General features: G+C 41.4%; 1 pseudogene; it reads left to right on the top strand.

The window, feature by feature from the left end:
• The first annotated feature begins 5,330 nt into the window (after nt 1–5,330).
• On the top strand, nt 5,331–5,593 carry LOC101597575 (annotated as a pseudogene).
• The last annotated feature ends 9,395 nt before the right edge of the window (nt 5,594–14,988 follow it).

Here is a 14,988-nt window from a genome sequence, read left to right as displayed (position 1 = left end):
TCCTACCTGCAGTTATTCCCAGCTTCCTGAAATGTAACTTGCTGTGCTCCAGCTGATATGCACTCCTGATATGCCCTGTGACAACTAATCATTCAAACAACCCTCAACCCCCAAATACTTATATGGGAGTTACTATTTTCTTCTGAGCCTTTTTGTAACAAGACTAATGTCTCCCCCCACAAAGCATTCATAGTTGTATGCCTTGCATGGTCTGTTCTGATACTATTTTGCTATTGATGTACTAAATGTGAATTTTTGCTAGCAAACATCAAATTATTTGATCAAATTATGTTTTCTTTCCTAAGCCAATGAAATGATGGTGGACCAAGGGATTTCCAAAGAAGCCTCATGTGCATGTGTATACTGAAGAGTTAAAAGTAGGCAGAGAAAAACAGAGATTAAATGACAATTTCTGTCCTCAAAGTTTACATTCTGAAGAAGAAGGAGATGAAGAGATTTAAAAAAAAAATAACCACATAAAATAAAGCCCACAGAAATAGGAAAGAAGAGAGAAATCTATGACAGTACAGAGATAGAACATTCAGTGCTCTCTCAAGTGGTACATATGATCAGAGAGCTCCACCCTGTGAGAGTTTCCACCATACCTGGAAAGATCCAAGGCTATATAGGAGCAAAGTTCCCTGTGGTGGGAATGAGTTCCCTGCATGTAAGGACCAGTTAGCATACTTGTAGAGCTGAATGATGGGAGAGAAGAGAGGAAGAAAGAAAAGACCAAGCTAAAGGCTAGAGGTAACATGTTGAAGGGCCATGGAAGTAGCAATGAGTACACTGACCATTGTTGTTCATATATAAAATACCTCCAGGCTAATATGTTTGAGCACTTGGTCCCCAGCTGGTGGGATTGTTTGTGAGGTTGGTAGAACTTGGGGAGGTGAAATCTTTCTGGAAGAAGTGGGTAACTGGGGTAGTCCTTTGAGGTTTGGGGTATTTTTTAATTATAAGAACAGTAGATTATTGCATGAGTTTTTTAAAAAAATATATATTGTATTGATTTCTTTGCAAGAAGAGAGAGACGGAGAGAAAGAAAGAGAAAGACAGATTGCAAACGAACTCCAGATACCTGTGTCACTTTGTGCATTTGGCTTTATGTGGGTACTGGGGAATTTAACACAGGTCGTTGGGCTCTTCAGGCAAGTACCTTAACTGTTGAGCCATCTCTCCAGCCTGGTCTTGAGGGTTTTTTAGGCCAGCCCATCTCCTGTTTGCTCTCTGCATCATCCTTATTCTGAAGCAATGTGACCAGCTCTGTTTCATGCACCTGCCACCAGTCCTTCTCCACCATGAAACTTACTGAAACTCTAAGCCAAAATAAATGATTTCTTTGCTTCAGTTGCTTCTAGTCAGGTACTTTTTCACAGCAGTCAGGCAGTAACAAATACATGGACTATGCTGAAATTCTTCCTCATCTGTCTGCACAAAGCAGAGCCTCAGAGGTGGGAGGACCATGAATATCAAGAGTTCCAATCTGCAGAGGGGCCTAGAGTGATTGGAGATTTTAGGCTCCTCATAACTGCCTTCCTAGACCTTCCCACAGAGAAACTTTAGAACACCCATGGTGAGTCATATGGGTAGAACTCCCAGTATTTGATATTTTCACTGCCTAAGAGGTCTACATACCCACAGAGCTCCAGATATTACAAGTACCTGATCTGCACAAAGGGAAGGCTACCCCAAGTTTGTCGACCACAGCATTTGGAACCATGAACTATGTCCACAAATGGGCTAATGGAGACATCCACTAGGATGTCTTAAGTAGATATCCTCATTCTCTCAGCATGTACATCATTCTCACATACAGATCCACAAATAAGACTCATACCCAGGGCTGGAGATTAGGCATAGTGGTTAAGGTGCTTGTCTGTGAAGCCTAAGGACCGATGTTCAACTCTCCAGATCTCACGTAAGCCAGAAGCACAAAAGTGAAGCAAGTGCAAGGTTGCACATGCCCACTAAGTGGTATAAGCATATGAAGTTTGATTGCAGTGGCTGAGGCCCTGGGGTGTCAATTCTCTCTCTGTCTCTTGCTATAAAATAAAGAAAGAAAAAAAAAAAGATTATACCCTATATGGAAGGAATGAATTTACATTCTTTTTGGGTTTTTTTTCAAGGTACAGTCTCACTTTAGCTCAGGCTGACCTAGAACTCACTCTGTAGTCCCAGGCTGCCTTCAAACTCACAGCACTCCTCCTACCTCTGCCTCCCAAGTGCTGGGATTCAAGGTGTGTACCACCAGGCCTGGCCCTGGCTGGATTTCCATTCTTACCTTTTGCCTGTACAAATGAAGAGCCCTGTATGTTCTCTAAATTCCACACACAACCCCATCGGTGGAAGCTATTAGCAAGCACAGAAATTACTTCCTATATATCCATTGTTGGTATTCCGTTGTGATGAATTTTTCAAATAACTTAAGATTTTTTTTAATGCTTTTAAAAGTGGCTTAATTCAAGAGTTTTCACCTGTAGTTGTTCAACCACGTATTTTCAAGTTTGGCCCCGAGTCACATGCAGCACTCTGCTCTGGATCAAAGTCATGCAGAGATTGAGAGGCATTCAGAGGGCATCTCCAGCAGGGCCCAGTACTGAGGTTAAATGAAGATGGGCAATGACAAGAGATTTCTGGAGACGTGAGACTCTGTTTCGTTACAGCTGCCTTCCTCTTGTCATCAGCATCTGTTAGAATGGCCAACCCTGGTGACAGATGAGACGTACATGTGAGATTTAACTGATCTGTTCTTGAACAACTGATCTTGCATAACAAGACTACAGCAAGCTGTCAGTTCTTCGAATCCCCAGCCTCTGGACCTGTGTGCTCTCTCCCATGCTGCCTTCCCACTGACCTATCATGCCCTACATCACAGTGAAATGCCAGCTTGTTGTCGGACATGGTGTTTTCCATAGAGCCCTACAATTTGTAATACAAGGACCAGTATCTCAAATTCAGTTCTATTCTTCACTTGTTAATATGTGGCAGGCTTGTCAAATGGGAAGTATGGCAGGTTTTCAGCCTTAAAGGGAAATTAAAAATATTGATAACACTCTACTACAAACCCCACAAATTGGAAAAATGATGAAGCATGGTAGTCATGCCTGGAATCCCAGCACTTGGGAGACTGAGGCAGGAAGATTTTCATGAGTTCAAAGCAGACCTGGGCTACACAGTTAGCCCCTGAGTAGCCTGGACTATAAAGGCAGAATGTTGCAGTTACCTTCCCATTGCTAAAAAAAACGCACCCCAACAAAAGTAGCTCATGGGTGGAAAGGGTTTATTTTTGGTTTACATTCTAGAGGGGAAGTTCTATGATGGCAGGGGAAAGGTGGCATGAGCAGAAGCTGAACGTCACCTCTGCCACAGCAGGAGGAAACAGCAGCAAAAGAGTGAGCCAAACCCTGGCAAGGGGAGCTGGCTATAACGCCCATAAGCCCACCTCCATCTACACACCTCCAGCAAGACTGCAGTCCCCACAGCTGGAGACTAAGCAGCTAAACCATGATCAAGAAAACCTCATACATAAATCCTATTTCCCAAGCTCTCCTTGTTTACTTTCACTGTTATATAGTGGTGAAATCGTGAGCTTCACCCCAACTGTGACAAAATTCTGTGAGTTGTTTGGTGCATAATTTGTGTTTAAAATTAGCCTAAATATCCTATAAACATAAATTATAAAGCACAACTTCCGAGTGTTGATTTTCCCCTAAACCTAATATTTTAAACGTCCATTGTTCTGTCAGTTTCTTTTTCTGTGTTAAAATATCTCCTCCCTTCCCGAATCAGATGGAGCCCATTTGTCAGAATCAACTCTCATGGACACCTTTATCTACCAGATACTTGATAGAACAGGGGAAAATAAAGGAAGACACCCATAGTTCAGCTGATTGCACTGTTTCCATCCCTACCTGCCTGCAGCACAGCGTTATTGTGAGCATGACAGGGAAGTTCAGCACTCTGGACTCAACACTCTCCTCTAAAACTCATTGTTTCGCAGAAGCCATATTTTATACACATCAGATTTGAAAACTAAATGGAATTTTTTTCTAATTTAGTTTAGCTTTAGGCAGTAAAGACAAAGAGAAGATAAAATACATTCACAGGGAAATGTGATTAGCTGAAAAAGGGGAGTACACTACCATAGCTGGTAGCAAAAACTATATTAAATGTGAATTAGAATCTCTTTTCCACATACCCACCTAGTGCATGTGCAACTCTAATTCTGTCCAGCAGATGGTGCGAGGCTGCTCTATAGCCCTCTGAAGAGTTCACATTCCCAAAAACATCAAATATTAAACCAACTTGATACAAAACATCGGTGCCTTCCCTTAAGTTGCTTGTCATCGGGTATTTCATGACAGCAACAAGAAAATAGCTAATACATAACCAAATGACTCTAGATAGTGAATACACATACTTCACTTACTTTCCTCATTGCTTGACTATTTTGCACTTGCTAAAATTCATACAGAACATAGAAGGGAGGGAACCCTGCTCAATGTGTATGAGATCACGTGACAACAGTGCTCCTCAGCAAGTCATTTGAGCCTTCCACTTGCCTACTGTTTTAGTTATTTTTATGGTTTGGGATGGGGAGGGAGTTCACCTTTATGACTGCTGTTAAATATTTTTCCCAGGAAATGTTTATGAAAATCCTACTGACCCCATTTCCTTTTCCTTGTTTTTCTTTCGAGTGTGTTTAAACAGTATGCAAGCAAACCTGCTAGCAGTCTATTGTTTCTCCTTTAGGACAGCCTTGAACTTCTACCTCTCCTGCCTCCCATTCTCCAGATGCACGATCCTTCCAGTTCTTCATGCCTCACCAAAAGTGTTCCAAGTATATACAAACTTACAGGCACATGTGTGCACATGTTTATATCTTGAAGTGGAATCGCACACCACAAGCTTAGCTTACTTGCTCCAGTGCACATATTCATTTTAGTGCTGACTGACAGTTCATCATGAGGTTGCACTGCAACTTAAACAAATTTTTTTTAGGCTAAAATGTAGGCTAAATGTTTAGCCAAAAGTTAGGCTGTTTCTAATCTTTTGCTTCTAGTAGGGTGCTCTCTCTGTGTGTACATTTATATAGGCAAAAAATAAAGAAAATTTCATAGTAGAAAAAAAATGAATAAAAAGAGAATTCACATTTTAAATTCTACATTTCTGCAAGCTTTCTCCCCAAATGGCTGCCAAAAACAGGGTATCCCTGCACTCCCCTTTTATTCCTTGATAAACTCCCTCTTCAGGTATAATTTAGTATTCAGAAAAAGAAACACATTGAGCTTTGCATTGCTTCAGGGGCATCCTTAGGAGTCAGCAACATGGCTGAACACATCAAGATGAAAATCAAGGACTACAAGACTGCCCCATTTGACAGCTGCTTTCCTCATCCCCAAAAGAGACTAGGAACTGCTGGCAGAACTACCTGGACTTCCACCACTTTGAGAAGATAATGACTGCCAAGGGAGGTAATGCCTTGGTCTGCCAGTGGTACCAGCATGTATATAAGTCACTCTGTCCCATATCTTGGGTCTCAAGCTGAGATAACCGACTTGCAGAAGGCACATTTCCTGCAAATATCTGACGTGGCTTCACCTCAGCTCTCCTTTGTCCTCTGTCCTCCCAGGGTAATAAAGGGAAACCTGGGCACATGATAGTCCCTGCCCTGTGATCCTACCTCATGGTGTAACTGCTAATAAAAATTTTAAAAAGTTTAAAAAAAGAAAAGAAAAAGACAATCTGTGTATATTTTTATTATTAGCTTACTGTTATTAAAACCACCATAAGTATTGGTAAAAGAATTGATAGAATTTAGGACACATGAGAATGACAAGAGATAAAGATATTAATCTTCACATACAATGACTGTAACTCGTGATATTTTACTCATATTATATTGTGACAACAAACACATACTATAAAAACATGGAGACGTGTGATAAGCAATGTAAGTCTGAGTTCAAATTTGCCTTGTCTCAGAGTCCTCAGTCCTCTGCTTGTTGAGACTAAGGAGAAAGGTTATTGCTTTCAGCTAAGGAAAAAAAAAAAAACCCTATTACCCACAATCCCATACACTTCTCTGCTCAGTGATGCACCAATGACAGTACAATAAATCTGCCTGTTCCTGGGAGCCCAGTGCAGCCCAGGTTAGAAAGGTAGTGCTCGGCTGCCTGTGTCCTCATCCATCACCCATAGGTGTCACTGGCCATGCTCTGCAAAGTGACAGTGCTCTGATTTGTCTTCTTTTTGTCACAGACTCCTCCAGACATCACTGTCTCATTGAATGTAGCTGATTCCTGGCCATATTTCCCCTCTCCCTGCCACCTTCCATTACTTGTACTCAAATAAATCTTCTCACTTTGGCAGAAGGGTTGAATATACAGCCTCTTCCCCTAGCACTGATCAATACCTGCTCTGAGATAAGCCAGCCAACAAAGGGTGGACAAGAGATATAGGACTGCCTCTTCCCATGATGGCTTGTCATGTATGAGGAGCTTCTGTCCTCCACAGTGCAATCAGTTCCGTGATAATGCTCAACATTTTAGGAGGATATGATGAAAAGTTGGGCATAAACATATGCAAGAGAGCTTTTCAGATAAGGGCTAAGGTCTCTGAGTCACAAGACTCAACCAAGCACACTTCTGGTTCTACCATTATTTATAATGCAAATCTCCACATGAGCAAACAAATCTGACATAGAATACCTGCATTCACACTAACATTGATTTTAGTGGCACTGAATTCCTCTCCTTAGGCAGTCCCCTGCACAATATGACCCTGTCATTTAGGGAACTCTCTAAAATGTCATCCTAAAATGCTTACGTACCATACTGATAGTTCTATCAAGAATTAGGTTGTAGTACCTGACATTTCTCTTTCATCTGCTATCCTTCCTCCTCAGCACATGCTTCTTGCCGATGATTGAAGAGGCAGTCCTATGAGCCATGACTGTTGTCATGAACAAGGGAGGCAGCCTCACCATCTTCACAATATTCCAAGAGCTACTACAGTCTACATCCTTCTTTGGGGAAGTGGAGGCCCACTCTCAAACATCTCTTTCAGCAGCTGAGCACAAAATTAGGTTTCTCATGCATTTTGCCTCATGGGACCAACTCTATCAGTTTCAGCCTTAAACACCTCTACACAACAGTTGACATTAGTCTTCCAACTGGACCACCAGAAGCAACAATCTTGACTTGGGCCCCTCTACTTCTATTTCCTGTTTCTAGGCAAGCTTATCAACTCCGATAAATAAGATTTGTGGGTCTCAACCCTCCTGTCTCATCATTCTCCTAAATGGCTTCTATTTCACACATTTGATGTTTAATACAATTCCATTGTCCCCAAAAGACCTTACACAATAAAGCAATCATATAAGAAGTAGGCTTATGCAATTAGTCTTCACTGACTAAATTGTAACCACCCTCTAGAGTTGCCTTGTAGTCAAACTTAATTATTATTTTTAACTACAGTTTTGTATGTTCCATAATTTACAATGTGAACACATCTTAGCATACTGTGATACAATGGGAATGTCGCATGCAACAGCAGTAGTAAGGACTGAGATCTCTGTGCTCTGTTCCTCCATTACTCTTTTGCCAACTGTTGTATGGCAGATTTTGTCCCCATTGAAAGGTACAAACAACTATTTCCAGCTTTATCAAAGGCAGCTGGGTCAACTCATAAGAGAGAAGGTGTGGGAAGGGTCAGCAGATCCCCACCTGAGGTTCAGGTGAGGTCAAGGGGAGAAAAATGATATAGAGGGCAAAAGATCGGGGAACAATGAGCTCCACTGAGGCAGTTTCTTTGGCCTCCCCATACTCTATAAGTCCTCATCCTGTGACTAAGGGAAGAGTGTCCAAGAAGTAATTTTGACACAGGAAGCACCATCAAACTGGTATTGATGTAATTGTACTGTGGTCTACCATCTTTGCCCTATTTGGGGTGAAGACATGTGTTTGCATCTTCCCAGGGGAAATGTTTCCCATAACACCAACTCTGGTTTCACCAGTTCACACCCTCTCTCCCATCATGGTGAATAACTTTCAGTTCTACCCAGTTTTCCTTTTGCATATCCCTTTCCCATAACCCTTGCTCTCAATGCCACTTAGACTAGAATAATTTTCTCCCAAGGGTCAAGAAATGCTGCACTAAGGCAGATTTCCTCTCCCTCCACCTTCTTTCTCACTACCTCGCAAGGGTTGATCACTTCCTCCCTATCCCTACTCCATACTTACATATACTTGTGCCATATCACTACAATGTGTTATTTAAGAACATTCTGACTTAAAGGGCACCAACGTCAATACTTGGTACTGAACATTCATTTGATAAATGAGTCTCTTGAAAGTAAAATAAAATAAAAGGTGTTAGTAAATCTTTTGTGCATATGTGTGTGTGTAGTGTGCATACATATTCATATTGGCACACTTGCAAATGAGAATGCATGTGTGTCTGTGGGCGTGCATGCATGTGTGGAGGCCAGTGTTTGATTTCAGGAATCTTCTCCAGTTGCTCTACATTTAAAATTTTTGGCACAGGATGTCTCTCTATAAACCTGGGGTTAACTGATTTAGCTCAACTAGCTAGCTACTAAGCCCTAAACATCTTCCTGTTTCTGCCTCCCCAGCTCTGGAATTATAAGTACATGTCACCTTATGCTGCATTTATGTGGGATTTCAACGTGGATCCTCAACTTGCACGCCAAGCACTTTTTCCATTGAGTCATGCCATCTTCCTAACCCTGTTACTATATCTTTGTAAATATATGGAAATAATAACAATAATAATAATAATAATAATAATAATAATAATAATGATAATAAAGCATTTCTTTCCCCAAACATTTAACTATATACAATACTGCATAACTTTTAAACTATAACAAGTGTGGAAAGAAAAACTCCTAGCATAATCCTTGGTCCACCATTGACTGCAGCTAGATGAGACATCCTGGATCTTCCTACAACCTTCCTGCCCAAGATCTTTCTATGACATTGCATAAACTGAGCCCACACAGCATGGAGAAGCAGATAGGAAAAGTTAATACCTTCCTCCCCAAGAAGAGTTGCATAGTTAAACACTTCAGACCTTTGTACTTCAGGTGGCCAATTTTAAGAGAATTCTGAATACTATTTTAGGTTCTAATTTTTTTTATTTATTTGAGAGAGAGAGAGAATGGAAGCATCAGGGCCTCCAGCCACTGCAAACGAACTCCAGACACATGCACCCCTTTGTGGATCTGGCTTACGTGGGTACTGGGGAATTGAACCTGGGTCCTTAGGCTTTGCAGGCAAGCATATTAACTGCTAAGCAATATCTCCAGCCTCATTCTGGATACTTTTGAGAAGTCCTGACAGAAATGAATTTCTTCACTCACTGTGGCAAATTAGGTGATAATTTTGCCCTTTAGCATTGCCACACTCCCATCTGTCTTCCTCTGCACTTACCAAGATCACCTTTCAAACATTACTCACATCCAAGTGTTTATCCCAGGATCTGCTTTCAGGGAAACCCCCAAAAGTCACAGATCCTGTCCTGAGCAACTGGCCCACTCTTACATACAAGAAACAAGTCAGTCGTGGATGTTAGGGCCCCAGCTGGAGGTAATTTTGGAATTAGAGCCTTCTTGGAGGTCATATGTTTTGGGGAGCTGGCTTATGTGTGTTTCAGCCAGCTTCCCCTTGCTGCTATTTCCACCTGCTATAGTAGGGGTGATGTCTAGCCTTTGCTCATGCCATTTGTTCACTGCAATAATAGAGTTTCCCTTAGAGACTATAAGCCAAAATAAATACTTCCCACAAGCTGTGTTTGGTCATGTGTTTCATCACAGCAATGAGAAGGTAACTACACAGAAAATTGGTATCAGAGAAGTGGGCTCATTGCTGCTAGAAACATGACTATATGGCTTTTGGCCTTTTGGAACTGATTTGCAGAAGGATTGTGGAAGGATTTGAAGCCATGACCTAAGAGGTGCCTTACAGTACTATAAGTACAGCTTGATGGATTCTTGTGAGAGTTGAATGACCTAAATGTAATAAGAACTGTAGGCATGCCTTAAGAGAAGGAGAAAGAGCTTTGCCTGGATTGGTCTAAAGGAGGTTTGTATGAGAGGCCAGCTGTGTTCTTCCTGTGTCCTGAAAACTTTTTGCATTGCATAGAAATGGACTGGTGTAAGAAGATGGATATGGCATAGAAATAATTTAAAATTTTAGGCTAAAACTGCTGCTTGTTTAGCTACAGTTGTTTTAGAGATTACAACTATTGAGATTGGGCCAGCTGATCTGCATTGGGACAGGAGAAAGTACTCTGACTCTTGAAAATAGGGGGCCTGAATGCTGAATTTTCCTTCTCTTCAAAGTTGGCTTTCTTACCCCCTGGATTAACAAATTTTATAGTGCACCTGGTACTGTGGGAATATAGAAAATGCAGGAAAGACAGGGTCATTGGATTTGCAATACAGTTTGTTTTTAGGAAATGACCAAAGGGCAATTTGAAGCATGTTTGTTGGAATGCCCTCGTGGAAGTACAGTTGGATCATGAAGATGAACCATGGGTTGGGTGGCAATGGGGATCACAGCCAGAATTAAGGAGTGGCTGCCAAGGAGAGCTTTCCCAGGCTGTGAGCAGCCCAGATAGAAGCGCAGGACTAGAAATCCAGCGACTTTGTCACTTTTTAGAGATGTTGTATTTGGGGCTACAGGATTTGATGTTTGTTCTGTTTGTTTTAGATCTTGTATCGGTTCAATCTTTCCTTGCTATACCCAATGCTGTATTTTCAGGATTAATGTTTATTTTGTGCCATTATGAAGTTTTGGGTTTTACAGGTCACAGCTAAGAGACCTTGGACTATGGAGGTTTTTGAACAGTGATAGAATTGATTAAAACTATAAGGATTTTTAAAATTGGACTGAATGCATTGCATTTTATATTATGGATAATCATCAGTTTGTGGGGGTCAGGGACAAAATGCAGTGGTTTGAATTAGGTGTACCCCATAAAGTAATATATTCTGAATGCTAGGGACCCAGCTAATAGCAATTTAGGAGGTGGAGCCTTGCTGGAAAAGGTATATTTTGGGGGGCAGGATTATGGGTGTTAGAGCCAGCTTCCCCTTGCCAGTGTTTGGCTCAATTTTCTGTTGATGTTTTCCATCTACTGTGTCAGAGGTGATGTCCAGCCTGTACTCATGCTACTTTTTCCCTGCCATCATGGAGCCTTCCCTCAAGACTTTAAGCCAAAAATACACCCTTTCCTCTTATAAGATGCTTTTAGTCAGGTGTTCTATGCCAGCAATGAGAAAGTGCCTGCAACAACATCAGAGAGTGAGAAGCCTAGAGGGACATGATAGAAAATATCTAAGGTTAATAAGTGACATTCTTAAAAGACTATAAAATATGAATAAAGTCTGGTATTGGATGAGATGGGAATATGCTAAAATAAAAATAGATATATTGCTAACTAATGAAGCACATTACATCTATAATTATATATAATTTCTGTATATGCAAGAAGACATATATACAATCTGGAACAATGCACACTGAAGTATCAATAATTCAATCTCTAGATGCTTGCAATATAGTCTTCTTATTCTCTTCATTTTATTTGACTGTGCTTCTAGTACTCTACCACACACATATACTGTATTTAAATAGATACATTTTCAAAAACAAAGCTATGTCCAACTTTCAAACTATTATTTTGCTATTCCAGGAATGTTTGTACACAGTTCAGTGATGAATGAACCTGAGAACTTAGGCAAATTGTAAATGGACTATGGGAAGCCCCATAATGCATTATGGCAGCATAAGAATGCACAAGCCATGACCTGGTTGGTGTGCAGACAGGATCCCATAAATATCAGACTCCAATTCTATCCAAGTTATACTGACTCTTCCCTGCAAACTCATTCACATGCATCTATTAAACCCTCAGAGAACAAAGACCCATTCCTTAGCCCAGATGGAAGAAGATACTTGTTTTAACCAGCATTCATAATTTATGATTGTGGGGATTAAGCACTAGTCTTCCTGCTTACTAACTGCACCTGATGTGACTCGGCAGGACACTTTCACCAGAACACACATATCCTCTATAAGCTGGTTATCCTCCTATACACTTAATCTTTTCCCAACCAATCCTTACAAAAGAAAATAAATATTTGTAGATTAAAGGAAAACTGCCTTCTCATCCTTTACAGCTGTTGGTGTGCAAGCTGTTAAGCACTGAGTGTTTAATTAATGGATAGATACCATTAGAGAGACAGCTGGACCTGCATCCAAATGAGCTTGGGTTCAAGGTGCCAGGAGATAAAGACCTGAAAGTGGGAAAGCTGAACTGCAATTGGGTTCGTTTATAAAAGAAGCTGTTAAAGGTCAACTGTGGGGTTTTTTTGTGCTAGAGATAAAGAGATGCTATTAAAAACAATTGGAAAGTAATTCATAAGGGACTGTCAAGTCACTCATGGTAAATTAATTTGTCTTTCTGATAGCATGGCACTCATAATGAGGTAGTAAGTTTACCTAAAATCAAGATCTTTCAAAAACAGCCACTGATCACGTCTTTCCCAAAAGCCAGTGGAATAAACACCTGTGTGCCAAGATGGGGCATTGTCTGATCACAGCATAGCCATAGCTCTTTGCAGCCCCTATCCAGGCTGAAAATTAACCAATTATCCCTAAGGACAGCAAGTGCAGTGGCATTTCTGTGAACATGCTGAGATGCCTGAGCCTGCTGATGTCTTCCTGTCACCTCCGATGAACTAATCACTAAGCACCAGAACAATCTACCATGCACACAGTCCTACCCTAGTGACATTCAGCAAGATGACAGCACACTCCATCCCACTGGTTTCCATTTAAAACCTCCCTCTCTCCCTGTCCTCACTCCAGCCCACCATAGGTCCAAATATATACACTCCAGGATGAAAAAAATGCTTTAATTTATCCAGAGGATGTATCTACAATTATGACTGGCAGTGTATTTAATTCTCCATAGCAACAGGATCCACTTTCTTTGTTCATCTGCTCTCCTGAGCATATCCTTCCAGACAGCACTGTGAACTCCCTTCCTCCTCCCCAGTTTCCTGGTACCTGCATGCGATGTGGACAAAGAACAATTGTCCTTTAAGCAGCCCATTAAAGAACATAGTCCTTCTCCTCAGAGCAAGATGGAGGTCGAGTCTACTGGCTGCCAGACATGAGCATGAAAGCTGGAAAATTCACTCCTACAAACTGATCTTCTGGATGGAAACCTGGGGTGGGTGGGGTTCTCACCTCGGCTTACTGCAAGAGGCAAACTGCTCATGGCTCTCTTTTCTTTCTTGGGGTTGAAAACAAACTGGGATATTTTTCTTTTATCAGATCAGGGGGATAATGAGCAATTCCCTGAAAATGTCTATTTTTTTTAAAAAAAAACCGGCCTTCCCAGCCACACGCTAATGATCTCAGCACTGAGGTGGGTGCTGCTTACCATTCCCATCAGTGAGGAGGAGCAGCCAGGAGAGAGCAGAGGGTTTATAGGCATAGAATGTCCCCCGTTTCCCATTGCTTATCATTTCCGGGTTTGCAGTTCAGAATCTGCACTAGAAGTGGTTTCCCTATCAGGTGTCAGAAGGTTTCTTCTGAGCCTGTTACCTGAAGATAGAAACCCATTCACTGTGCTGGGTGCCTGCTCAGCCCTGGCCTCAGTGAACCAGTGTCCTGCTGCACAGCTGGTACCACACTGCTTGTTTTACATACATTAGCACGTACGCATTCCTCACAAATAACTATTTTTGCATTTTTAAAGAATTTAAAGAAAGCCTTCCAAAGACCAAATGGCTGGTAAGTAGAAAAGACAGGTAACACTTGCCTTAGTTGTACTTCAGAATTAACCAAGGGAATGGTGGTTCCAGAAATTGCTAAAATATATAGACTACATTTTTCTCGCTTGCATGTCCTCTCCTCCCATGTGAGTGTGGAATCAGCGTCAGTGTCTCCTGGGGAATGCTGCTTCTTCCATATCCATCTTGCTAAATCGTAGCTGCTATCTTCTGTAGCCCTTCACCCCTTCTGTCCACATTGAATGAGCCCAGAGATGGTCACCTGCACAAGCAAGGTGGCCTCTAGAACTCCTTCCATCTGCCCAGCTATAATTGCCTTTAAGTGTGTGTATGAAAGCGTAATAATACTAATAATTATTGCAATTCACTAATATTTCTAGGCCAGAGATTTTTCCTTTTAACTCGTTTTATTGTCACAAAGATTCTTAGATAGAGGAGATGTCCTTATCCCCATTTTACAGAAGTGGAAGAGGAGAGTGAAATACAGGTACCTTGCCCAAAGTCACATAGCTAGAACTCAGTAAAACTTAGACTTACTTATATCCATTTAGTTTGAACTATTTCCACTAAAATTCTGAGTTAACCACTCATGGCTTAAGGCAACAGTCATTTGTTTTTCCTCAAACTGGAGGTCGTATGAGTAGGAGCTGCACTCAGCTCTGTGAATCTGACGGTCTGGATTGAACTCACACACGGAACTGAGCCAAGAGGGGTCAGTAGATGCAGCCTGGACTCAGCAGGGAAGCTGTACCCCTTGTGTCTCTTATGCCCTCCTGGTAGCTAATACATGCTTTTCTCTGGGAATAGCCAAAGAGTAACATAGGCAGGAGCATAAGACACTGCTATTTCCATTTCATCCAAATATAAGGGCAAGAAACACAAAGTACAGCCTTTCTTTTGTAAGAACCTCGCAGTCAAAACCAAAGAATAAACATTCAGGAAGCAGCAAATGTCAAGACCAGTGTCACTGCATACCACTGATTCTATATAATTCTTTGTAATTTCCCATCTTCCAGCTGAGAACTTTTCAGATCCTTGTCAGCAGCTAAGGTTGTGGATAAAGAGCTTGTCAGCACGTACGTCCCCAGTGTGAGAGACGAAGCAGGTTGGCCATGGGATGATATAGGATGTAGAGAGGAGGCAGAGACAAAAGA

The sequence above is a fragment of the Jaculus jaculus genome, chromosome 10 (assembly GCF_020740685.1).
Source record: "Jaculus jaculus isolate mJacJac1 chromosome 10, mJacJac1.mat.Y.cur, whole genome shotgun sequence".
Lineage (NCBI taxonomy): Eukaryota > Metazoa > Chordata > Mammalia > Rodentia > Dipodidae > Jaculus > Jaculus jaculus.
This window is presented reverse-complemented; position numbering and strand designations above follow the sequence as displayed.